Consider the following 27019-nt stretch of genomic DNA (forward strand, 5'->3'; position numbering starts at 1 on the left):
GCAGCTTACCTGGAAACTGTACACGTCGAAGGACATCGCTTCGAGGCTGGCCGTGCTCGAATCGATTCCGAACAAAGCCGAAACCGATCGGAGAATGTGCTTTGTACTCCAAAAGAAGTCGAAACAAAGTCGGTTATCAATATTATAATTCACTTTAATTTAACCCCTCGGGGGATTCTAAACCAACTTAAAAATTAAAATGAAAAAGATAGCAGGAACCAGATATGCATAAATCTGTCTTTAGAAATGCGTATAATCTATAATAATAAAAGGTGTGTGTGTAGGTATGTAAAAGGTGTGTGTAAAATAATAACAGGCAGTGTGTGTGTGTGTGTGTGTGTGTGGTGTGCATGTGTGGGTGTGCATGTGTGTGCTTTAGTCTCCTCCATAACTCCAAAACCATAACAACTATCCGCACCGAATTTGCATGCATACTTAAAGAACTCCTAGGGATTGCATGAATGAAAACTGGGTCTTTGGTTGTTAAAACCAAAACAAAAAAACAAACAAAAAAAAAACAAGAAATATGTCGTGCATTGCACAATAACAGCGAAATCCCTAAAATAAGTTATTTGCCTATGATGACCTCAAAAAAAATTGGTAGTTGAATTCAGTGACCTGGTATGCAAATCCTCTAAAAGTTTCAAGTCAATCAGATGAAAATTGGGGGTTTTAGAAATTTGGCCTATGTTGATGTTTTGGCCTTTGTTGACCATTTGGCATATGTTGACCTCTTGGCCAATATTGACCTCAAATATACTTGGTGGTTGAATTAAGTGTCCAGATATGCAAATCCTCTTCAAATTTCAAGTCAATCGGATGAAAATTGATGATTTTAGAAATCTGGCCTATGTTGACCTTTTGGCCTATGTTGACCTCAAATATGCTTGTGGTTGAATTCAGTGAACAGATATGCAAATGCTCCTCAAATTTCAAGTCAATCAGATGAAAATTAAGGATTTTACAAATTTGGCCTATGTTGACCTTTTAGCCTATGTTGACCTTAAAAATACATGGTGGTTGAATTCAGTGACAGATGTGCAAATCCTCTTCAAGTTTCAGGTCAATCGGATGAAAATTGAGGATTTTAGAAATTTGGCCTTTGTTGAAAAGTTTAGCCTATGATGACGTCAAAAATACTTGGTGGTTGAATTCAGTGACAGATGTGCAAATCCTCTTCAAATTTGAAGTCAATCGGATGAAAATTGTTTATTTTAGAAATTCGACGAAGTTGGTGACCTTTGGCCTATGTTGACCTATTGACCTTTTGACCCCCCCAAAATAGGCTTCTTGTTCATGACTAACGCTACCATTTGGTGAAGTTTCGTGAAGATCGGTTTACAATTGTGACCTGTAGGCAAGTATAAGTGAGCGGACAGACAAACACACACACACACAAACCGGGGTGATCAACATACTTGCAAAAATAAAAATTAAAAAAAATTGCCAAATAATAATGCACAAGACCAACCAATATACTTGAAAAATCTTCGATTTTCATAAGTAATGACCAAAAACTGCTCATAACTAAAACCACAAAATAGCCTTACCAAAATGTTGGTCAGCCAACTTGGTTTGCCCACTGGCACATCGCTGAGTTCTTAAGCTGCCATTTTGTATTGGCCTATTCAAACGTGACTTTCCTTGGATACACATGCCTACTTTCATGAAACAATTAAAGCATATAATCAAAATCTGGATTCAGATTTGAGGATTGGATCCTGTTCACTAAATAAGTCTCAAAATCTGGAGTGAAATCTGAATAAATTTAACATATTAGCGATTCTTATAACTAAGTGTATATCTTTCACACGGTTTTCAGCAAGGCTGTCCTTCCTTCCTCTCCACATTGCCAAAACATTAAACTTAACTTTTTTTTACAGTTCCAATAATTATATTGAGTGAAGAAAATATTAAGGAATGCACCCAAAATGTACATAACTTCATTGAGTAGAAATGAAAATAATTACTCTGTGAGGGAAATCTCCAGAGTTAGGAAGGCAAAATAAATCAAATTAAATATTGTATTCAAAAAAACGTGGCCCTCCTCCTGCCATAGTCTATTAAGAAATGTGCCCAAAGTGTAACTTTATTGAGTAAAACGAAAATAATTAACCAGCGGAAATTGAGAACAATGAAAATAATTAACACAGCAGGATCGATGGACGGCAAGGCTTCCGCAATCGTCACGCCTGTGCAGTGTGCACTCCGTATTCTGTGGGGAAATCTCCGAGTAAGGAAGGCAAGATAAATCTAATTAAAGATATAATTAAAAGAATGTGTCACTCATCCTGCTATGCATATAGTCTATTGAATTTATTTCCTTCTGTAAAGATTTGTATGTGAAGACCAAGAAACGAGGTATTCAAACAGGATGCAGCTGCATTCATCAGCCTTGGGTTTAATCACAATCTGGGTAACGATCCAGCCCAGCGCACCACACACTGCTCGGCCTGCACAAGTCCAACACTTCGTACCCATCCAACGCCTCACACCCCTACATCACATCCGGGAGTCCCAACATCCCCTTACACTCCCCCCTCCAAATCAACCCAAAGGTTATTTTACTGTCGTTTCAATCATATCAACAAAGAAAAACACAACAAACAAAAACAGAATTATGACGTCATAATGAGAGCAGCTATGACATCATCATTAACATACACTACATGACCAAAAGTACACCCAAACATCGAACATCTCATTCCAAAATCATGGGTATTAATATGGAGTTGGACCCCCTTTTGCTGCTATAACAGCCTGCACAGAGCTTCTTCTGCACTCTTCTGGGAAGGCTTTCCAGAAGATGTTGGAACATTGCTGCAGAGATTTGCTTCCATTCAGCCACAAGATCATTAGTGAGGTTGGGCACTGATGTTGGGCGATTAGGCCTAGCTCGCAGTCGGTGTTCCAATTCATCCCAAAGGTGTTTGATGGGGTTGAGATCAGTGCTCTGTGCAGGCCAGTCAAGTTCTTCCACACTGATCTCGAGGAACCATTTCTGTATGGACCTCAATTTGTGCATGGGGGCATTGTCATGCTGAAACAGGAAAAGGCCTTCCCCAAACTGTTGCCACAAAGTTGGAAGCACACAATCGTCTAGAATGTCATTGTATGCTGTAGTGTTAACATTTCCCTTCACTGAAACTAAGGTGCCCAGCCCGAACCATGAAAAACAGACCCAGACCATTATTCCTCCTCCACCAAACTTTACAGTTGGCACTATGCATTCAGGCAGTTGCGTTCTCCTGCCATCCACCAAACCCAGATTTGTCTGTCGGACTGCCAGATGGCAAAGCGTGATTCATCACTCCAGAGAACGTGTTTCCACTGCTCCAGAGTCCAATGGCGGCGAGCTTTACACCACTCTAGCCAACGCTTGGCATTGTGCATGGTGATCTTAGGATTGTGTGCGGCTGCTGAGGCCATGGAAACCCATTTAATGAAGCTCCCGACGAACAGTTGTTGTGCTGACGTTGCTACCAGAGGCAGTTTGGAACTCGGTAGTGAGTGTTGCAACCGAGGACAGACGATTTTTACGTGCTCCGCGCTTCAGCACTATGCTGTCCCGTTCTGTGAGTTTGTTTGGCCTACCACTTCGCGACTGAGCTGTTGTTGCTCCTAGACGTTTACATTTCACAATAACAGCACTTACAGTTGACCAGGGCAGCTCTAGCAGGGCAGAATTTTGACGAAATGACTTGTTTGAAAGGTGGCATCCTATGACGGTGCCACATTGAATGTCACTGAGCTCTTCGTTATGGCCCATTCTACTGCAAATGTTTGTCTATGGAGATTGCATGGCTGTGTGCTTGATTATATATACCTGTCAGCAATGGGTGTGACCTGAAACAGCCGAATACACTAATTAGAAGGGGTGTCCGCATACTTTTGGTCATGTAGTGTATGTTATCCCCCATGAAGAGTTCTTTACAATGAGCCATGTCTCATTTTTTTCTATGCAGCGCTTTCGGAGATATAGAAGTGCAATTTTTTTTGGTTTTTCCAAGATGGCGCCCATACCACGTGACCTATGACGTTATAATTATCATAAAAAAATTATACAGGAGGAGATGCACCAATGTTTGAAATTTTACTGTCAATTGGAACAACGGTTGCAGAGAAAATCATATTTATTCTGTGCGTACAAACAAACAGACAGAAAGACAGACAGACAAACGGACTCAAATGCAATACACTCTTCTCTGGCGAGGGTAATAATTGTCCCCAATCAGGTCATTCATATTATATTTTATGCAATGCTCAAATGTTCTAGCACAAAAAAGATGTTGAGTCATTTGCCTTGCCCTCATCCCTCAGGACATGGTTTCAATTGGTCCACATGCACTATTCTCGATTTTTGCAGCGTCTCCACACTCGCGAGCTGAAAGTTCACAGGTGTTAGTTGTCCCTTGATGACAAATGGGCCCATCCATTGTGGTGCTATGTTTGCACTGAAGTGTTTCTTGGCGTTAGATTGTGGGTAGGTTCTCACCATGAGACATGCACATCTCCCTCTTGGACATGCACATCTTTTCGTCGTTTGTCGTAATATAGTTTAGACATCGACCTTGAATGTTGAGAGTTACCATGAACCACGTCTTTGCTTGGGACAGCTGCTACGCCTTCCTCGTCGAAACCCAGTCTGTTCACAAGTGGGCTCCTCAGTCGACACCCAAACATCAGGAAAGCAGGTTCAACAAATGTGGTGTCATGAGTTGCTGTGTTCAAGGCAAAGGCAAATTCTGCAAGATGGATATCCCATTGTCGATGATCTGTTGAAGTGAAGGTTTGGATCATCGACTTGATGTTTCTGTTGACTCGTTTCACCCAGGTGCTCTGTTGGTGATATGGTGTGATGAAGACTTGCTCAACATCCCCATTCCAGACAGACTGCTGCCAATGCCTTACTTCTGAACTGAGGACCATTGTCAGAAAGGAGGGATTTTGGGTCTCTTACCAGAGGCAAACGGCAAAACAACTGTCGTACTTGTCCGCAAACAACTGTCTGACCAGAGGCCGTCTTCAACGGCAGTATTTCTGTTAACTTGGTATAATGGTCAAAAGCCATGAGTATGTATTCGTGGCCAGCATAACTCTTCGGGAATTATCCCATGAGGTCTACTCCCACTATTTCGCAGGGTCAAGTAGATTTGGTCGACAACATCTTTCCTGATTTTTTTCTGAAACGGGTTTAGTCTCTTGGCACTTTTAGCAGCTGCATATGAAGCTACGTTCTGGGACATGCCCTTCCAACAAACCTTCATACTTCTCAGCCTGTGGGGGATATGGATAACTTTGAACACAGTTCATCTGCTATCAGGGACACACTTGACCCGGTGTCGACGAGAGCTTCTGTGGCAACATTCTGGCCATTCATAATGACGTCTATCATTGGCATGGTCCCTCGATGGAATGCAATGAAGTTGCATTTGCGAGGCTTTCCTTCATGCCTGGTTTCTGACGGTTGAGATACTTGAGTAGCTGTACGAGTTGGAGGCTGAGGAGGAGAAGGGGTAGGGCACTCTGCAGCCCTACGTCTTAACTGTCCACAACGATAGCAATTGATGTTGTATGTGTTCCTATGTGGGATTTGAGTGGTGATTCCCGGTCGCCTCACGGATGGATTTTGGGGGGGTTCACCATCCACGTATGTGATGTTTGACCACCGATGGAGTAGGAGCTCATCAGCTGTACTCGCAATCTGATCAGAGAAGTAGAATTCTACTCCTGTAGTTTCAACCTCAATGTTCCATCTGAGGCTGTACTCAGAAATTGATCAATCATGATCGGATTGAGGCACCTTCTTACTTCAGGCAGGTCAGCTGTAGGCTGGGTGATTTGTAACCATCTGAAGAAATGGTTCTGTAGCATATTGCCAAACTCTTCAAACATTTCATCACCACACTTGGAATCAGTTTTAAACTTCAACTTGTAGGCCTCCGGAGTGAGATGGTATCTGCATCTAATAGCTTCTGCAACCTGGTCATAGTTGTTCTTTTCATCATTGTCCAATGCATGAAAAGCTTGTTGGGCCTTTACAGTCAGATACGGCTCCAAAAGTTGAGGCCATTCCTCACTCGACTTCTCAGCAGCAATTGCAATGCATTCAAAGGTGCTGAGGTAGCACGATATGTCATCATCACTCGTGAGTTTAAGAAGGCCTGCCAGAGGGAGATCTGCATGAGGATTACTGTTTCTCAGGGCCTGCAATAATGACTGACATGACTGATCTGTCTCGTACCTACGAGAGCTTTCCATTCGTTGCATAACGCGTATAGAATTGTCAGCACCAAGGTTGGGCCTGGTAGGATATTCTTCAGCCAAATTAGGCAACTCACACAGGCATGTAATCCTTTCCTGCTTGGTTTTCACCTCATTAATATCAAGGTGATTAATCTCACACAGTCCACCAATGTAATCTGCGGTATATACATTCAAGTACCGTATGCAGCACGGTCTGCCATATCGGATGAATATAGGCAACAGTCTCACCAGAAAAATCAAGACAAACTCACACCAGTCGCCTCGTATAATAATCAACTCGATCACCCACACAGCACCAAGACCTTGGGTGTGTCTTCACCAACAACGAACTGTGAACAGCTGAAGTCCGTAGATTCTCCCGTTTTCATATCAATGTATCCTGCCGACTACGCCATTGTAAGGATTTGTATGTGAAGACAGAGAAACGAGTTATTCAAACAAGACGCAGCTGCATTCATTAGCCTTGGGTTTAATCACAATCCTGATAATGATCCAGCCCAACACACCACACGGTGCTCGGCCTGCACAAGTCCAACACTGCGCGCCCATCCAAGGCGTCACATCCGGAAGTCATCCCCTTACACTTCCCCTTACACTTCCTTTAAAAAGTAGAAAGTACGCCGATTGACGAACAAAGGCCTCTTTAAAGGTAAACCTATGGTGCTTTAGGGTTGTCGTGTTGATGAACTTCAGATGCGTGCTTATGTTTTACCGCAATGGCACTTCGAACAGGCTGCGGTGACTCGATCCACTGATAAGTGGCTCATATGGGACATTTTCTGTGTGTGTGTGTGTGTGTGTGTGTGTGTGTGTGCGTGTTTGTGTGTGGATGAGCGTGTGTGTGTGTGTGTGTGTGCATGTTTGTGTGTGGATGGGCGTGTGTATGTGTGTGTGTGTGTGTGTGTGTAAGGCGGGATTTGCTCCCGGCCTGCCCCATTTGCTCTCAGCCCAAGATCCTGACTGGTCCAATTTTTTAAAATCAATTAATAAAATGTTTTTATACAGTTAGCTCTTTTTACAAACGAAAATAGCTATCTGGGCATGCTCCAAACTTGGTAATCTGTTCTGTTCTTACTAAAATGGCGTAATATGAGGGAGCAACCAAGGAAAACTGTGGAGTGAATCGTGTGAGTGGTGCGATGTTTCGGGTGCGTTAACAGTAGATAGAAGGCCGTGTGGTGTTCCGAGTGAGTGAACAGTGTAAAAAAGGCTGTGAGATGTTCCGTGTGAGTGAATGGCGCAAGAAGGCCATGAGATCAGTGTGAGTGAATGGTGAAAGGAAGGCCATGAGTGGTTCCAGTTGAGTGAATGGTGTAAAAAAGGCCGTCAGATGTTCTGTGTGCGTGAACGGCATAAGGATGGTCGTGAGTTGTTTTGAGTGAGTGAACGGTGTAAGGAGGGCCGTGAGTTGTTTAAGGCTTGTGACCCCCCTCCTTCACCTTTCCCTCTCACGACCCTCCTCTCATCTCTCCCCACTCCCCCTCTCCCCTCCACCCTTCCCTCTCATGACCCTCCTCTCCTCTCTCCCCCCCTCCCCCACTCCCCTCTCACGACCCTCCTCTCCTCTCTCCCCCCCTCCCCCCTCCCCTCCACCCTTCCCCCCTCCCCTCCACCCTTCCCCCCTCCCCTCCACCCTTCCCCCCTCCCCTCCACCCTTCCCTCTCACGATCCTCCTCTCCTCTCTCCCCCCCTCCCCTCCACCTTTCTTCCACTCCCTTCGTGCTCATGTTTTACGGCAATGAAAACGATCCAGCCCAATTGGATTTTACCGCAAAGTTTTACTTCCAATCCCTTTCTTCCATTTTCTCTTAAAATTAGCTTGATTTCAAAAAATTTGGACTTTAATATGTGATTTGTCTGAAAAGAGGGCAAAATATAGCTATTTTAAATTGTGTTCCACCATGCAGATGTGTATTATATCTACTTTAATCCAGATGTTCATGTTTATTCGGAGATTAAGAGAAGGGAAAATAAAGTAACTGAATATATTGCATCAAGAAAAGTGAATTGAAAATGCAACACAACAAATCAGCATCTTTTCAAACGCAGCATGGGAAATGGCCGCCATTAACGGGAGACATACAAATTCACAGACAGACATCGCAGATGTATGTAACATAGCGTTTCGGAGTATAGAGGATGCTAATTCACATGAAAATACATCAGAACCCCGTCTCTCCCACCACAATATCTTCACCACATTCTCCAACATTTCCTCCAAACTCTCTACTCTTTCATCAATATTTCACTTCCCAACTTCCGAACTATAACTTTTGCCCTTATCCACCTCATCACTTCCTTTTGTCAAACTTCTTCATAAAAATTGATCTCTCTTCTCTTATTTTCGCTCATTGAAAATGTAGATTTTCTTTCTCTTGATTATTTGTGAGTGATTTCTGTGCGAAGTTGCAATCAAGGTTGCATTGTTCATTGAACTTTGAAAAGAACTTCCTTGTATGTGATGACAGTTTGGTCGGAAATGAAAAATAACCAGAGGAGTTATAAAACGAGGTGGCCGAGTGGTTAAGGCGATGGACTGCTAATCCATTGTGCCCTGCATGCGTGGGTTCGAATCCCACCTCTGTCGGTAATGTTATTAAATTTATGAATTGGTATGAAGACCCATTTTCTCTTGAATCAGCTTGATTTCAAAAAATTTGGACGTGAACATGTGATTTGTCTGAAAAAAAGGCAAAATTTAGCTATTTTAAATTGTGTTCCACAATGCAGATATGTATGAAATCTACATTAAATCCAGATGTTCATGTTGATCTGGAGATTACGAGAAGGGACAATAAGGTAACTGAATATATTGCATCAAGAAAAGTGAAATGAAAATGTAACATAACAAATCAGCATCTTTTCAAACGCAGCATGGGATGTGGCCGCCATTAATGGGAGACGTACAAATTAACAGACAGACATTGCGGATGCATGTAAAATAGCGTTTCGGAGTATAGAGGATGCTAATCACATGAAAATGCATTAGAATCCCGTCTTTCCCACCACAATATCTTCGCCACATTCTCCAACCTTTAATCCAAACTCTCCACTCTTTCATCAATATTTCACTTCCCAACTTCCAAACTTTAACTTTTGCCCTTTTCCTCATCATCACTTTCTTTGTCAAAGTTCTTCCAAAAAATTGATCTCTCTTCTCTTATTTTATCTCATTGAAAATGTATATTTTCTTTATCTTGATTATTTATGAGTGATTTCTGTGCAATGTTGCAATCAAGGTTGCATTGTTTATTGAACTTTGAAAAGCCATTCCTGCTATGTGATGACAGTTTTATCTGGAATGAAAAATAATCGAGGGAAGCACATGACAAGGTGGCCGAGTGGTTAAGGCGATGGACTGCTAATCCATTGTGCTCTGCACGCGTGGGTTCGAATCCCACCTTCGTCGGCAATTTTATTGAATTTATTAATTGATGGGAGACCCATTTTCCTTTGAAATCAGATTGTTTTCAAAAAATTTGGACGTTGACATGTAATTTGTCTGAAAAGAGGGCAAAATATAGCTATTTTAAATTGTGTTCCACCATGCAGATATGTATTAAATCCACTTAATTCCAGATATTCATGTTGATTTGGAGATTATGAGAAGGGACAATAAAGTAACTGAATATATTGCATCAAGAAAAGTGAAATGAAAATGCAACATAACAAATCAGTATCTTTTCAAACGCAGTATGGGATGTGGCCGCCATTAATGGGAGACGTATAAATTCACAGACAGACATTGCGGATGCATGTAAAATAGCATTTCGGAGTATAGAGGATGCTAATCACATGAAAATGCATTAGAACCCCGTTTTTCCCACCACAATATCTTCACCACATTCTCCAACCTTTAATCCAAACTCTCCACTCTTTCATCAATATTTCACTTCCCAACTTCCTGACTTTAACTTTTGCCCTTATCCTCCTCATCACTTCCTTTTGTCAAACTTCTTCAAAAAAATGGATCACTCTTCTCTAATTCTAGCTCATTGAAAATGTATATTTTCTTTCTCTTGATTATTTGTGAGAGATTTCTGTGTGATGTTGCAATCAATTTTGCATTGTTCATTGAACTTTGAAAATAACTTCCTTGTTTGTGATGACAGTTTGGTCGGGAAGGAAAAATAACAAGAGAAGATTTCAGACGAGGTGGCCGAGTGGTTAAGGTGATGGATTGTTAATCCAATAATCTGTTGTTCTCTGCACGCTTAGGTTTGAATCCCACCTTCTTCAGTATTTTATTAAATTTAATAATTGGCGTGAAGACCCATTTTCTCTTGAAATCAGCTTGATTTAAAAAAATGTGGACGTTAACATGTGATTTGTCTGTAAAGAGGGCAAAATAGCTATTTTAAATAAATTGTGTTCCACCATGCAGATATGTATTAAATCTACTTTCATCCAGTTGTTCATGTTGATTTGGAGATTATGAGAAGGGACAATAAAGTTACTGAATATATTGCATCAAGAAAAGTGAAATGAAAATGCAGCATAACAAATCAGCTTCTTTTCAAACACAGCATGGGAAATGGCCGCCATTAACGGGAGACATACAAATTCACAGACAAACATCGCGGATGTATGTCATGTAGCAATTCACAGACAGACATTGCGGATGCATGTAAAATAGCGTTTCGGAGTATAGAGGATGCTAATCACATGAAAATGCATTAGAATCCCATCTTTCCCACCACAATATCTTCGCCACATTCTCCAACCTTTAATCCAAACTCTCCACTCTTTCATCAATATTTCTCTTCCCAACTTCCTGACTTTAACTTTTGCCCTTATCCTCCTCATCACCTCCTTTTGTCAAACTTCTTCAAAAAAAGGATCACTCTTCTCTCATTCTAGCTCATTGAAAATGTATATTTTCTTTCTCTTGATTATTTATGAGTGATTTCTGTGCAATGTTGGAATCAAGGTTGCATTGTTCATTGAACTTTGAAAAGCCATTCCTGGTATGTGATGACAGTTTTATCTGGAATGAAAAATAATTTGGGGAAGCACTAGCCAAGGTGGCCGAGTGGTTAAGGCGATGGACTGCTAATCCATTGTGCTCTGCACGTGTGGGTTCGAATCCCACCTTCGTCGGTAATTTTATTGAATTTATTAATTGATAGGCGACCCATTTTCCTTTGAAATCAGTTTGATTTCTGATTAAATCAGTTTGATTTCAAAAAATTTGGACGTTGACATGTAATTTGTCTGAAAAGAGGGCAAAATATAGCTATTTTAAATTGTGTTCCACCATGCAGATATGTATTAAATCTACTTTAATCCAGTTGTTCATGTTGATTTGGAGATTAAGAGAAGGGACCATAAAGTAACTGAATATATTGCATAAAGGAATGTGTAATAATAATGCAACATAACAAATCAACATCTTTTCAAACGCAGCACGTGAAATGGCCGCCATTAACGGGAGACATTCAAATTCACAGACAGACATCGCAGATGCATGTGATATCGCATGTCGGAGTATCGAGGATGCTATTCACATGAAAATACATGAGCACCCAGTTTTTCCCACCGCAATGTCTTCACCACATTCTCCACTCTTTCATCAACATGCCACTTCCCAACTTCCCAACTTTAACTTTTGCCATTGTCCCTCCTCATCACTTTCTTTTGTCAAACTTCTTCAGAAAAATTGATCTATCTTCTCTTATTTTAGCTCATTGAAAATGTATATTCTCTTTCTCTTGATTATTTATGAGTGATTTATGTGCGATGTTGCAATCAAGGTTGCAGTGTTCATTGAACTTTGAAAATAACTTCATGTATGTGATGACAGTTTGGTCAGGAATGAAAAATAACCAGAGAAAACGTAAGACGAGGTGGCTGAGTGGTCAAGGTGGTGGACGGCTGACCCATTGTGCTCTGCATGCGTGGGTTTGAATCCCACCTTCGTCGGTAATTTTATTGAATTTATTAATTGATGTGGAGACCAATTTTCCTTTGAACTCAGATTGACTTCAAAAAATTTGGACGTTGGCATGTGATTTGTCTGAAAAGAGGGCAAAGTATAGCTATTTTAAATTGTGTTCCACCATGCAGATATGTATTAAATCCACTTAATTCCAGTTATTCATGTTGTTTTGGAGATTATGAGAAGGGACAAGAAAGTAACTGAATATATTGCATCAAGAAAAGTGAAATGAAAATGCAACATAACAAATCAGCATCTTTTCAAACGCAGCATGGGAAATGGCCGCCATTAACGGGAGACATACAAATTCACAGACAGACCGCCGGTGCATGTAAAATCGCGTTTCGGATTATAGAGGCACGAATCACATGAAAATATATTAGAGCCCCGTCTCTCCCACCACAATGTCTTCACCACATTCTCCATCCTTTCAACCAAACTCTCCCCCCTTTCATCAATATTTCACTTCAAAACTTCCGAACTTTAACTTTTGCCCTTGTCCTCCTCACCACTTCCTTTTGTCAAACTTCATAAAAATTGATCTCTCTTCTCTAATTTTAGCTCATTGAAAATGTCGATTTTCTTTCTCTTGATTATTTGTGAGTGATTTCTGTGTGATGTTGCAATCAATTTTGCATTGTTCATTGAACTTTGAAAAGAACTTCCTTGTATGTGATGACAGTTTGGTCTGGAATGGAAAATAACCGGAGAAAATATAAGACAAGGTGGCTGAGTGGTGAAGGCGATGGGCTGCTAATCCATTGTGCTCTGCATGTGTGGGTTTGAATCCCACCTTCGTCGGTAATTTAATTAAATTTATTAATTGATGGGAGACCCGTTTTCTCTTGAAATCAGCTTGATTTCAAAAAAATTGGACGTTAACATGTGATTTGTCTGAAAAGAGGGCAATAATTCGCTATTTTAAATGGTGTTCCACCATGCAGATATGTATGAAATCTGCTTTAATCCAGATGTTCATGTTGATCTGGAGATTACGAGAAGGGACAATAAAATAACTGAATATATTGCATCAATAAAATTGAAACGAAAATGCAACATAACAAATCAGCATCTTGTCAAACACAGCATGTGAAATGGCCGCCATTAACGGGAGACGTACAAATTCACAGGCAGACATCGCGGATGCATGTGATATAGCATATCGGAGTATCGAGGATGATAATCACAAGAAAATACATTGGAACCCAGTCTTTCCCACAACAATATCTTCACCACATTCTCCAACCTTTCATCCAAACTCTCCACTCTTTCATCAATATTTCACTTCCCAACTTCCGAACTTTAACTTTTGCCCTTATCCTCCTCATCACTTCCTTTTGTCAAACTTCTTCATAAAAATTGATCTCTCTTCTCTTATTTTCGCCCATTGAAAGTGTCGATTTTCTTTGTCTTGATTATTTGTGAGTGATTTCTGTGCGATGTTGAATTCAATTTTGCATTGCTCATTGAACTTTCAAAATAACTTCCTTGTATGTGATGACAGTTTGGTCTGGAATGAAAAATAGTCAGCAAATGTAAGATGAGGTGGCTGAGTAGTTCAGGTTGATGGATTGCTAATCCAATGTGCTCTGCACGCGTGGGTTCGAATCCCACATTTGTTGGTAATTTTATTAAATTTATTAATTGGTGTGTCGACCCGTTTTCTCTTGAAATCAGCTTGATTTCAAAAAATTTGGACCTTCATATGTGATTTGTCTGAAAAGAGGGCAATAATTAGCTATTTTAAATGGTGTTCCACCATGCAGATATGTATGAAATCTGCTTTAATCCAGATGTTCATGTTGATCTGGAGATTACGAGAAGGGACAATAAAGTAACTGAATATATTGCATCAAGAAATGTTAAATGAAAATACAACATAACAAATCAGCATCTTTTCAAACACAGCATGTGAAATGGCCGCCATTAACGGGAGACATATAAATTCACAGACAGACATCGCGGATGCATTAACGGGAGACATACAAATTCACAGACAGACATCGCGGATGCATGTAATATCGCGTATCGGAGTATCGAGGATGCTAATCACATGAAAATACATTGGACCCCGTCCCTCCCACCACAATATATTCACCACATTCTCCAACCATTCAACCAAACTCTCCACTCTTTCGTCAATATTTCACTTCCCAACTTCCAAACTTTAACTTTTGCCCTATCGTCCTCATCACTTCCTTTTGTGAAACTTCTTCATAAAAATTGATCTCTCTTTTATTTTATCTCATTGAAAATGTCGATTTTCTTTCTCTTGATTATTTGTGAGTGATTTCTGTGCGATGTTGCAAGCAATTTTGCATTTTTCATTGAACTTTGAAAATAACATCCTTGTCTGTGATGACAGTTTGGTCTGGAATGAAAAATAAACTGAGAAAACATATGACGAAATGGCCTAGTGGTGAAGGTGATGGACTGCTAATCCACAGTGCTCTGCACGTGTGGGCTCGAGTTCTTCCGACGTCGTTAATTTTATTGAATTTATTAATTGATGTGGAGACCCATTTTCTCTTGAAATCAAGTTGATTTCAAAATATTTGGCCGTTGGCATGTGATTTGTCTGAAAAGAGGGCAAAATATAGCTATTTTAAATTGTGTTCCACCATGCAGATATGTATTAAATCTACTTTAATCCAGTTGTTCATGTTGATTTGGAGATTAAGAGAAGGGACAATAAAGTAACTGAATATATTGCATAAATGAATGTGTAATAATAATGCAACATAACAAATCAACATCTTTTCAAACGCAGCACGTGAAATGGCCACCATTAACGAGAGACATACAAATTCACAGACAGACATCGCAGATGCATGTGATATCGCGTGTCGGAGTATCGAGGATGCTATTTAACATGAAAAGACACGAGAACCCCGTTTTGCCCACCGCAATGTCTTCACCACATTCTCCACTCTTTCATCAATATTCCACTTGCTAACTTCCCAACTTTAACTTTTGCCATTATCCCTCCTCATCACTTTCTTTTGTCAAACTTCTTCAGAAAAATTGATCTCTCTTCTCTTATTTTAGCTCATTGAAAATGTAGATTTTCTTTCTCTTGATTATTTGTGAGTGATTTCTGTGCGATGTTGCAATCAAGGTTGCAGTGTTCATTGAACTTTGAAAATAACTTCATGTATGTGATGACAGTTTGGTCGGGAATGAAAAATAACCAGAAAAAATGTAAGACGAGGTGGCCGAGTGGTCAAGGCGGTGGAAGGCTGATCCATCGTGCTCTGCATGCGTGGGTTTGGATCCCACCTTCGTCGGTAATTTTATTGAATTTATTAATTGATGTGGAGACCAATTTTCCTTTGAAATCAGATTGACTTCAAAAAATTTGGATGTTGGCATGTGATTTGTCTGAAAAGAGGGCAAAATATAGCTATTTTAAATTGTGTTCCACCATGCAGATATGTATTAAATCCACTTAATTCCAGATAATCATGTTGATTGGTAATTGTTGATTGGTAATCGATATCACTTCCGTTTTCCGGTCCGGTCGTGAGAGGACGCTGGCGTCGTTTGCTCGCCGCTTCTCTGACTGGACCATTGTCCGTGTCTTGCTTTCCTGGTGGTCGTGGCGGATTTATGGCCATTGAGTCTTCCTCTGCGCGGTCCCGGCTCTGCTCTGCTGCTCCGGGCTTCACCTGCTCGGCTCCATCGCTGTTTCCTCGGGCCCACTCCCGTTGGTTGTGTCGATTGTTTCGCCTCCTCACCCTTGGCCGCGTGCTCGCTTTGCCTTCGCTCCTGCTGGCATGGCTCTGCGGTACTCTGCCGCAAGGCTTCTCCTGCTTAAAACCCGCTCCACCCCATCATGCATCTCTGCAATCAGATCGAATGGACTCCTGCGTCGACCCAGGTACATTCACCGTGGCTCCGGTCGTAAGTTTGTTTATTTACAATCAGGTCACTCCATCCCCATCCTCTGGTCGGCTCAGCGCACTCCCACTCATCGTCCCAACACACCTGGTCACAACAACGCACAAAATCGCACCTCCTGTCTGCGAACCCTGGCCAAATCACCTGGATTCATACCCGCCGTACAAAACAACATCAAGCTCACCCTGTTCAATACCCGGTCCCTCAACAACAAATGCCTCATCCTGAACGACTACATCCTGGAAAATAAACTGGACTTTCTCTGTCTCACTGAGACCTGGCAACAACCACTGGACTACTACACGCTCAACCTCACCACACCCAATGGATATTCTTACATCAATAAACCACGCTCGGAGGGCCGAGGTGGTGGAATTGCCGTTATTCACCGACAAGACATCAAGACCAACCTCATCTCCATCTCATCTGCTCCATCATTTGAACACCTGGCTTTTAAACTCTCTGGTCACACACAGTCAGTCATGGCTGTTGTCTACCGCCCTCCCAAACCACACCCATCATTCCTGTCTGACTTCTCCTACTTTCTGACCCAGCTATGTTCCCTCTCCCCCTCAATCCTCCTCCTTGGTGATTTCAATATCCACATGGACTCCACTGACTCCACGCTAACCACTGACTTCACTGATTTACTCACCTGCTTTAACCTCACTCAACATGTCAACTTTCCTACCCATAACCGTGGTCACATTTTGGACCTTGTCTGCTCTACTGGACTAATTTTGCACCATCTCTCTGGCTCCGACCTCACTCTCTCTGACCACCTAGCCATCACTCTGACCATCAACATCCCCACCCCAGCACCAAGGCATTATCGCACTATCAACTTCCGTAAGCTAAACGCTTTTTCACCTGCCTCATTCTCATCGACCCTCTCTGAAAAAATGTCCACTTCTCCCTTCGTTGACCTCCACACCCCTTCTGACCTCACTGACTACTACAACCACACTCTCTCTTCCTGCCTTGACCAAATTGCGCCTATAAAAACCAAAACAGTTTCTTTCACCCATTCTGCTCCCTGGTTTACCCCTGAGCTCCGCCTAATGAAAACTCGTGCTCGCCAACTTGAAAGACTCCGCAATAAAACAGGTCTCACAGTTCACTCCCAGGCCTACAAGGACCACATACAACACTATAAAGATGCCCTCTCCCGCGCCCGCTCCGCCTACTACTCTCAAATTATCCACTCTGGCTCCGGAAACCCAAAAGCACTCTTCTCTACAATAAACAAACTCCTCAGCCCCCTGAACACCACCACCCAGTCATTCACAATAGACAACTGCATCTCCTTCCTTTCATTCTTCCAACGCAAAATTGAAAACATCTACAACAGCTTGACCACCGCCGCACCCGCTCCCCCTCAAACCACCTGCCCCCCCTTATCCTGCCATCCCCTGTCTCAATTCTCCCCAGTCTCCCCTACTGACCTCTCTGAACTCCTCATCGGAATGAAAACTGCCACCTGCACTCTTGACCCCATCCCCTCCAGCTTTGTCAAGGCCTCCCTTCCTGCTCTTTCTCCACTTATCATTGCAACAATAAACTCCTCCCTGTCTACAGGCATCGTCCCACCATCCCTCAAAATTGCTGCTGTTACCCCCATTCTGAAAAAACCTGGACTAAACCCTGACACCCTAAATAACTTCAGACCCATCTCCAACCTACCCTTTCTGTCAAAGGTTTTGGAACGCGCTGTAGCCACTCAACTCAAGCATCACCTCTCTGCCAATAACCTGTATGAAACATTCCAATCCGGATTCCGGTCCAACCACAGTACTGAAACTGCTCTCCTCAAAATCACCAACGACCTTCTCCTCTCCTCTGATGCTGGCAACCTCAACATTCTCATCCTCCTCGACCTCAGCGCTGCCTTTGACACCATCGATCACACCATCCTCCTCACCCGACTTGAAACCACCTTTAACATTACCGGCACTGCCCTCTCTTGGATTAAATCATACCTCTCTGACAGACGTCAGTTCATCTCCATCAATAACTGCAAATCCCCCACTGCTCCCCTCCCCCAAGGTGTCCCCCAAGGTTCAGTTCTTGGCCCCCTCCTCTTTATCCTTTACCTGTCCCCCCTCGGTCACTTAATCCGCCGTCATGGTCTCCAATTCCACTGCTTCGCCGATGACATCCAGCTTTTCATCTCCACCAAGTCCATCTCCACCGCCACCCACTCTATCCTGACAAACTGCATCACTGAAATAAAATCCTGGCTTCAAATCAACTTCCTCAAACTTAACTGTGATAAATCTGAAATAATCATCATTGGCCCAAAAACGCTCACCAAGTCCACCCATAACTTTGCCCTCAACATCGACGGTTTCCCAGTGTCCACCTCCCCTCACATCCGGAATCTTGGCATCATCTTTGACCAAACCCTCTCCTTCGACAAATACACTAAACAGATCACAAAGACAGCCTTCTTCCACCTGAAAAACATCGCCCGTCTCCGTCCATCCCTCTCCTCTGTGGCTGCAGAAACCCTCATCCACGCCTTCATCACTTCCCGTCTGGACTACTGCAATAGCCTCCTTTATGGTTCACCCTCAACAATCACCAATAAACTCCAATACATTCAGAACTCCGCTGCCCGTCTACTCACCCATTCCCGGACCCGTGACCACATCACCCCCGTCCTTTACAAGCTTCACTGGCTCCCCATCTCCCAGAGAATCCAGTACAAAATCCTCCTCTTGACCTACAAAGCCCTCCATAACCTGGCCCCATCCTACCTGGCTGACCTCCTCTCCAGACACACTCCCACCCGCAACCTCCGCTCTGCTGGTACCAACCTCCTGACCCCCCCCATCCGGACCAAATTTAGATCCTGGGGGGACAGGGCCTTCTCCATCGCTGCTCCCACCCTCTGGAACTCGCTACCTCACACCATCAGAGACTCCTCCTCACTCACCACATTCAAAACATCACTCAAGACCCACCTGTTCAACACTGCATTCAACATTTAACCCACAGCATCTAACCCCTGACTATCTCCTCTCCTTCTCCCTCCTTTGTGCTTTGAATATTTCCCTATTGATTCTTCTTTTTTTGCAATTGTCTTTATGTTTTGCGATGCGTTATGTTTTGCACTCTGTCAAAGCGTCTTTGGGCTTCCTGAAAAGCGCTATATAAAATAAATGCATTATTATTATTATTATTTGGAGATTATGACATGGGTCAAGAAAGTAACTGAATATATTGCATCAAGAAAAGTGAAATGAAAATGCAACATCACAAATCAGCATCTTTTCAAACGCAGCGTGGGAAATGGCCACCATTAACGGGAGACATACAAATTCACAGACAGACATCGCAGATGTATGTAATATAGCGTATCGGAGTATCGAGGATGCTAATCACATGAAAATACATGAGAACCCCGTCTTTCCGACCACAATATCTTCACCACATTCTCCAACCTTTCATCCAAACTCTCCACTCTTTCATCAATATTTCACTTCCCAACTTCCAAACTTTAACTTTTGCCCTTTTCCTCATCATCACTTTCTTTGTCAAAGTTCTTCCAAAAAATTGATCTCTCTTCTCTTATTTTATCTCATTGAAAATGTATATTTTCTTTATCTTGATTATTTATGAGTGATTTCTGTGCAATGTTGCAATCAAGGTTGCATTGTTTATTGAACTTTGAAAAGCCATTCCTGCTATGTGATGACAGTTTTATCTGGAATGAAAAATAATCAAGGGAAGCACATGACGAGGTGGCCGAGTGGTTAAGGCGATGGACTGCTAATCCATTGTGCTCTGCACGCGTGGGTTCGAATCCCACCTTCGTCGGCAATTTTATTGAATTTATTAATTGATGGGAGACCCATTTTCCTTTGAAATCAGATTGTTTTCAAAAAATTTGGACGTTGACATGTAATTTGTCTGAAAAGAGGGCAAAATATAGCTATTTTAAATTGTGTTCCACCATGCAGATATGTATTAAATCCACTTAATTCCAGATATTCATGTTGATTTGGAGATTATGAGAAGGGACAATAAAGTAACTGAATATATTGCATCAAGAAAAGTGAAATGAAAATGCAACATAACAAATCAGTATCTTTTCAAACGCAGTATGGGATGTGGCCGCCATTAATGGGAGACGTACAAATTCACAGACAGACATTGCGGATGCATGTAAAATAGCATTTCGGAGTATAGAGGATGCTAATCACATGAAAATGCATTAGAACCCCGTTTTTCCCACCACAATATCTTCACCACATTCTCCAACCTTTAATCCAAACTCTCCACTCTTTCATCAATATTTCACTTCCCAACTTCCTGACTTTAACTTTTGCCCTTATCCTCCTCATCACTTCCTTTTGTCAAACTTCTTCAAAAAAATGGATCACTCTTCTCTAATTCTAGCTCATTGAAAATGTATATTTTCTTTCTCTTGATTATTTGTGAGAGATTTCTGTGTGATGTTGCAATCAATTTTGCATTGTTCATTGAACTTTGAAAATAACTTCCTTGTTTGTGATGACAGTTTGGTCGGGAATGAAAAATAACAAGAGAAGATTTCAGACTAGTTGGCCGAGTGGTTAAGGTGATGGATTGTTAATCCAATAATCTGTTGTTCTCTGCACGCTTAGGTTTGAATCCCACCTTCTTCAGTATTTTATTAAATTTAATAATTGGCGTGAAGACCCATTTTCTCTTGAAATCAGCTTGATTTCAAAAAATGTGGACGTTAACATGTGATTTGTCTGTAAAGAGGGCAAAATAGCTATTTTAAATAAATTGTGTTCCACCATGCAGATATGTATTAAATCTACTTTCATCCAGTTGTTCATGTTGATTTGGAGATTATGAGAAGGGACAATAAAGTTACTGAATATATTGCATCAAGAAAAGTGAAATGAAAATGCAGCATAACAAATCAGCTTCTTTTCAAACACAGCATGGGAAATGGCCGCCATTAACGGGAGACATACAAATTCACAGACAAACATCGCGGATGTATGTCATGTAGCAATTCACAGACAGACATTGCGGATGCATGTAAAATAGCGTTTCGGAGTATAGAGGATGCTAATCACATGAAAATGCATTAGAATCCCATCTTTCCCACCACAATATCTTCGCCACATTCTCCAACCTTTAATCCAAACTCTCCACTCTTTCATCAATATTTCTCTTCCCAACTTCCTGACTTTAACTTTTGCCCTTATCCTCCTCATCACCTCCTTTTGTCAAACTTCTTCAAAAAAATGGATCACTCTTCTCTCATTCTAGCTCATTGAAAATGTATATTTTCTTTCTCTTGATTATTTATGAGTGATTTCTGTGCAATGTTGGAATCAAGGTTGCATTGTTCATTGAACTTTGAAAAGCCATTCCTGGTATGTGATGACAGTTTTATCTGGAATGAAAAATAATTTGGGGAAGCACAAGCCAAGGTGGCCGAGTGGTTAAGGCGATGGACCGTTAATCCATTGTGCTCTGCATGCGTGGGTTCAAAACCCACCTTTGTCGGTAATTTTATTGAATTTATTAATTGATGGGCGACCGATTTTCCTTTGAAATCAGTTTGATTTCAAAAAATTTGGACGTTGACATGCAATTTGTCTGAAAAGAGGGCAAAATATAGCTATTTTAAATTGTGTTCCACCATGCAGATATGTATTAAATCCACTTAATTCCAGATATTCATGTTGATTTGGAGATTAAGAGAAGGGACAAGAAAGTAACTGAATATATTGCATAAAGGAATGTGTAATAATAATGCAACATAACAAATCAACATCTTTTCAAACGCAGCACGTGAAATGGCCGCCATTAACGGGAGACATACAAATTCACAGACAGACATCGCAGATGCATGTGATATCGCGTGTCGGAGTATCGAGGATGCATATTCACATGAAAATACATGAGAACCCCGTTTTTCCCACCGCAATATCCTCACCACATTCTCCACTCTTTCATCAATATTCCACTTCCCAACTTCCCAACTTTAACTTTTGCCATTGTCCCTCCTCATCACTTTCTTTTGTCAAACTTCTTCAGAAAAATTGATCTATCTTCTCTTATTTTAGCTCATTGAAAATGTAGATTTTCTTTCTCTTGATTATTTGTGAGTGATTTCTGTGCGATGTTGCAATCAAGGTTGCAGTGTTCATTGAACTTTGAAAATAACTTCATGTATGTGATGACAGTTTGGTCGGGAATGAAAAATAACCAGAAAAAATGTAAGACGAGGTGGCTGAGTGGTCAAGGCGGTGGACGGCTGATCCATTGTGCTCTGCAGCGTGGGTTTGAATCCCACCTTCGTCGGCAATTTTATTGAATTTATTAATTGATGTGGAGACCAATTTTCCTTTGAAATCAGATTGACTTCAAAAAATTTGGACGTTGGCATGTGATTTGTCTGTAAAGAGGGCAAAATAGCTATTTTAAATAAATTGTGTTCCACCATGCAGATATGTAATAAATCTACTTTCATCCAGTTGTTCATGTTGATTTGGAGATTATGAGAAGGGACAATAAAGTTACTGAATATATTGCATCAAGAAAAGTGAAATGAAAATGCAGCATAACAAATCAGCTTCTTTTCAAACACAGCATGGGAAATGGCCGCCATTAACGGGAGACAAGCAAATTCACAGACAAACATCGCGGATGTATGTCATGCAGCAATTCACAGACAGACATCGCTGATGCATGTAATATAGCGTATCGGAGTATCGAGGATGCCATTCACATGAAAATACATTAGAACCCTGTCTTTCCTTTCAAAATATCTTCACCACATTCTCCAACCTTTAATCCAGACTCTCCCCCCTTTCATCAATATTTCACTTCCCAACTTTCGAACTTTAACTTTTGCCCTTATCCTTCTCATCACTTCCTTTTGTCAAACTTCTTCATAAAAATTGATCTCTCTTCTCTCATTTTAGGTCATTGAAAATGTGGATTTTCTTTCTCTTGATTATTTATGAGTGATTTCTGTGCGATGTTGCAATCAAGGTTGCAGTGTTCATTGAACTTTGAAAAGAACTTCCTTGTATGTGATGACAGTTTGGTCTGGAATGGAAAACAAGTGAATCCTCTTGGATTGCGCTGAGGTTCGGGCTTGGAATTTCTAGGAGGAAGTATAATTTGTATGCAATGAAAGTACAGTGGAACCTTGACTTACGAGTTTAATCCGTTCCGTGACCGAGCTCGTAAGTCAAATTGCTCGTATCTCAAATCAAATTTCCCCATTGAAATGCATTGAAATGCTATTAATCCGTTCCAGCCCGCCAAAAACCACACCAATTTTTTTTTAAATATACAGTATATATAAAAATATCTCGCGCCTTATATTTCACCTGTATGCAGCATACAAGTTGGCAGGATGGCCTGGACTGGAGGTACGGACACTTGACTCTAAAGTCTAAACTGTCCAGCCTGGGTTTGAATCCCGACCCAGCTATAACCTGTCATGGGTGAATCACAGGCAGGGTGATTCATCAATGTGTGTACCGCTAAACTGGGCGCCCCGTTTGCGTCCCATTAGTTGTTGGATGTTAAGGATCTCACCGTGTTTTCCACAAAGAGAAGGCGAGCTATCGCCGGCACTCTGAACAAGTTGACGGCAGAGATACTGTACTTGCACGGCATGATAACCACGTGTCGCACGATCTCTTGTCATGGTCCACAAGATTATCACAGAGAGGTGCAGCTTCCAGCGTTTCGAGATCTGATCCAGGCCTATCCAACGAGACCGGTCCCAGCGTTCTAGGCCCGGTGGTTGTCTCAGACGGACCCGACAACGGCAGTGTTCGTTTTAACTCGATTCGATTCGAGCGCCGACGTGCCGGCGAACAAAACCGGTCATATCTTTTGAACGCGTGGCTCGATTTTTACAAAATAAACTTTTTCGTGAAGGTCTGAACCGTGCGCTCAAAACGATACCGAGTTTGACCCTGAGAGAGCCGTTTTGCGCCGGCAAAGGCGCCTTGTGTGACGTGAGGACCACGTCGTGCTGCATAGATTATCATAAATTATCATATCATTATCGGCGGCGTTATATATCATTAGCGCTATACGACAGAGATACTGTACGTGCACGTCAAGATAACCACGTGACCGGAGCCCACCTGGCGGCGGAAACTCAAAATAACCGAAATGCGAAAACTAAAATGCAGCGCTATACTACGACAGAGATACTGTACGTGCACGGCAAGATAACCACGTGACCGGGTGGCGAAAGCTCGTAACTCGGATCTCGGCTCGCATCTCAAAGCAATAAACTGCCAGAGTGACGGCTCGTATCTCGAAAAACTCGTAAGTTGGGGCACTCGTAAGTCGAGGTTCCACTGTACATGTAATATGGGATCGAGTAAGATCGAGTAAGCTTCACCAGTGCGCGTGCGCGAATTTACGTCACGTCGGCAGCGAGAAGGCGTTCCCCAACACGAACCAATCAGGAACTGCCACGCCCACTTATATGATCTCCGAATTCCTGTGACAGGAATTAGCGTTACACTGGCTGGAAGTCAATCGCTAAAGGCGCTTCCTCAGCGCCAATAACCAGAGAAAGTATAAGACAAGGTTGCTGAGTGGTTAAAGTGATGGGCTGCTTAATCCATTGTGCTCTGCATGTGTCGGTTTGAATCCCACCTTCGTTGGTAATTTAATTAAATTTATTAATTGATGTGAAGACCAATTTTCCTTTGAAATCAGCTTGATTTCAAAAAATTTGGACGTTGGCATGTGATTTGTCTGAAAAGAGGGCAAAATATAGCTATTTTAAATTGTGTTCCACCATGCAGATATGTATTAAATCCACTTAATTCCAGATATTCATGTTGATTTGGAGATTCTGAGAAGGGACAATAAAGTAACTGAATATATTGCATCAAGAAAAGTGAAATGAAAATGCAACATTACAAATCAGCAGCTTTTCAAACGCAGCATGGCATGTGGCCGCCATTAATGGGAGACATTCAAATTCACAGACAGACCGCCGGTGTATGTAAAATCGCGTTTTGGAGTATAGAGGACGCTAATCACATGAAAATACATTAGAGCTCCGTCTCTCCCACCACAATATCTTCACCACATTCTCCATCCTTTCAACCAAACTCTCCCCCCTTTCATCAATATTTCACTTCCCAACTTCTGAACTTTAACTTTTGCCCTTAGCTTCCTCATCACTTCCTTTTGTCAAACTTCATAAAAATTGATCTCTCTTCTCTAATTTTAGCTCATTGAAAATGTCGATTTTCTTTCTCTTGATTATTGGCGCTGAGGAAGCGCCTTTAGCGATTGACTTCCAGCCAGTGTAACGCTAATTCCTGTCACAGGAATTCGGAGATCATATAAGTGGGCGTGGCAGTTCCTGATTGGTTCGTGTTGGGGAACGCCTTCTCGCTGCCGACGTGACGTAAATTCGCGCACGCGCACTGGTGAAGCTTACTCGATCTTACTCGATCCCATATTACATGTACTTTCATTGCATACAAATTATACTTCCTCCTAGAAATTCCAAGCCCGAACCTCAGCGCAATCCAAGAGGATTCACTTGTTTGTGTGTGATTTCTGTGTGATGTTGCAATCAATTTTGCATTGTTCATTGAACTTTGAAAAGAACTTTCTTGTATGTGATGACAGTTTGGTCTAGAATGAAAAATAACTTGGGAAAGCACAAGACAAGGTTGCTGAGTGGTTAAGGCAATGGACTGCTGATCCATTGTGCTAGGCACATGTGGGTTCGAGTCCCACCTTCGTCAGTAATTTTGTTGAATTTATTAATTGATGTGGAGACCCATTTTCTCTTGAAATCAGCTTGATTTCAAAAAATGTGGACGTTAACATGTGATTTGTCTGTAAAGAGGGCAAAATAGCTATTTTAAATAAATTGTGTTCCACCATGCAGATATGTAATAAATCTACTTTCATCCAGTTGTTCATGTTGATTTGGAGATTATGAGAAGGGACAATAAAGTTACTGAATATATTGCATCAAGAAAAGTGAAATTGCGCATATGAGTTGTGTTGTGTTGATATGAGGATGTGTGAGGATGTGAGGTTGTGTTGTGTTGTGGATATGAGGATTGATAGTGTTGCGGATATGAGGATTGAGTTTTTTTTGATTGTGTTGTATTGTATACAAATTGTTGTAAAATATCGCCTTCCTGCCTCCAGTCTGTTGTATAAAGGTCAAAGGGCGTTCCGGTCGTTAATTCCATAAAGCATACATTGAAGGACACTATAATATCCCTGTTCAGTAGTTTATTTCCTTATTCTGTGTATTAGGTTAAGGCTTTGTCTTTCATTAAAATGACACTCCATTGCACCAAGTGAAATAAGATAGATTCCCTTCATTCTTCATTCCCATTCCCAAAACCTCCATTTCCCCTTTCGTCATGGCCAAGCCTCAATTTGCCAATTACATCCCCTCCACAACCACCATTGAACATGTGCTCGGGTCGGGGAAGAAAGGCGTGCCCGCCCGTCGTCATCAAGGGCGGAGCCAGAGGGTCGCGCGACCAACCATGGCCGAGGTGAGCACACCGATGGGCATGTCCTGAAGGCCGGCGGCTTAATCGCCGGAGGCGCTATAAGGGCGCACGCGCAAGAAGCAAGGCGTTGGTTGCGTTGGTTGCGTTGTGGTGGTCAGTGGTTGCGTTGGTTGCATTGGTCATCAGTGGTGGCGTTGAGTGGTCAAGGGTTGCATTGTGGTAGTCAGTGGTTGCGTTGGTTGCATTGGGTTGTCGATGGTGAGGAGTGGTCGGACCAAGAAAGAGAAAGAGTTGTTGGACCAAGAGAACATAGAGAACATCCAAGGAGATCATCATCCAGGGAAGCACGTGACAATATTGCATCAAGAAAAGCCTGTTGTAGTCCTGGCAAAGCACGCGACGTCCACAGCAGCAGCAGCAGCGG

The 27019-nt window shown here is 41.8% G+C and overlaps 9 non-coding genes across 9 annotated transcripts; all 9 read left to right on the top strand.

Annotated features, from left to right (window-relative positions):
• Nucleotides 1-8772: 8772 nt before the first annotated feature.
• TRNAS-GCU (transfer RNA serine (anticodon GCU)) lies at nt 8773-8854 on the top strand. The gene has a single exon. It is a non-coding gene; the product is annotated as a tRNA-Ser (tRNA).
• A 740-nt stretch (nt 8855-9594) lies between these two features.
• On the top strand, nt 9595-9676 carry TRNAS-GCU (transfer RNA serine (anticodon GCU)). Its single transcript has one exon. It is a non-coding gene; the product is annotated as a tRNA-Ser (tRNA).
• Nucleotides 9677-11285: 1609 nt separating this feature from the next.
• TRNAS-GCU (transfer RNA serine (anticodon GCU)) lies at nt 11286-11370 on the top strand. The gene has a single exon. It is a non-coding gene; the product is annotated as a tRNA-Ser (tRNA).
• Nucleotides 11371-12107: 737 nt separating this feature from the next.
• TRNAS-GCU (transfer RNA serine (anticodon GCU)) lies at nt 12108-12189 on the top strand. The gene has a single exon. It is a non-coding gene; the product is annotated as a tRNA-Ser (tRNA).
• A 735-nt stretch (nt 12190-12924) lies between these two features.
• On the top strand, nt 12925-13006 carry TRNAS-GCU (transfer RNA serine (anticodon GCU)). Its single transcript has one exon. It is a non-coding gene; the product is annotated as a tRNA-Ser (tRNA).
• Nucleotides 13007-19845: 6839 nt separating this feature from the next.
• On the top strand, nt 19846-19927 carry TRNAS-GCU (transfer RNA serine (anticodon GCU)). The gene has a single exon. It is a non-coding gene; the product is annotated as a tRNA-Ser (tRNA).
• A 1610-nt stretch (nt 19928-21537) lies between these two features.
• On the top strand, nt 21538-21619 carry TRNAS-GCU (transfer RNA serine (anticodon GCU)). Its single transcript has one exon. It is a non-coding gene; the product is annotated as a tRNA-Asn (tRNA).
• A 720-nt stretch (nt 21620-22339) lies between these two features.
• Nucleotides 22340-22420, top strand: TRNAS-GCU (transfer RNA serine (anticodon GCU)). The gene has a single exon. It is a non-coding gene; the product is annotated as a tRNA-Ser (tRNA).
• Nucleotides 22421-25781: 3361 nt separating this feature from the next.
• TRNAS-GCU (transfer RNA serine (anticodon GCU)) lies at nt 25782-25863 on the top strand. Its single transcript has one exon. It is a non-coding gene; the product is annotated as a tRNA-Ser (tRNA).
• The last annotated feature ends 1156 nt before the right edge of the window (nt 25864-27019 follow it).

This window comes from Myxine glutinosa, chromosome 3, assembly GCF_964187855.1.
Source record: "Myxine glutinosa chromosome 3, kmMyxGlut1.1, whole genome shotgun sequence".
NCBI classification, from domain to species: domain Eukaryota; kingdom Metazoa; phylum Chordata; class Myxini; order Myxiniformes; family Myxinidae; genus Myxine; species Myxine glutinosa.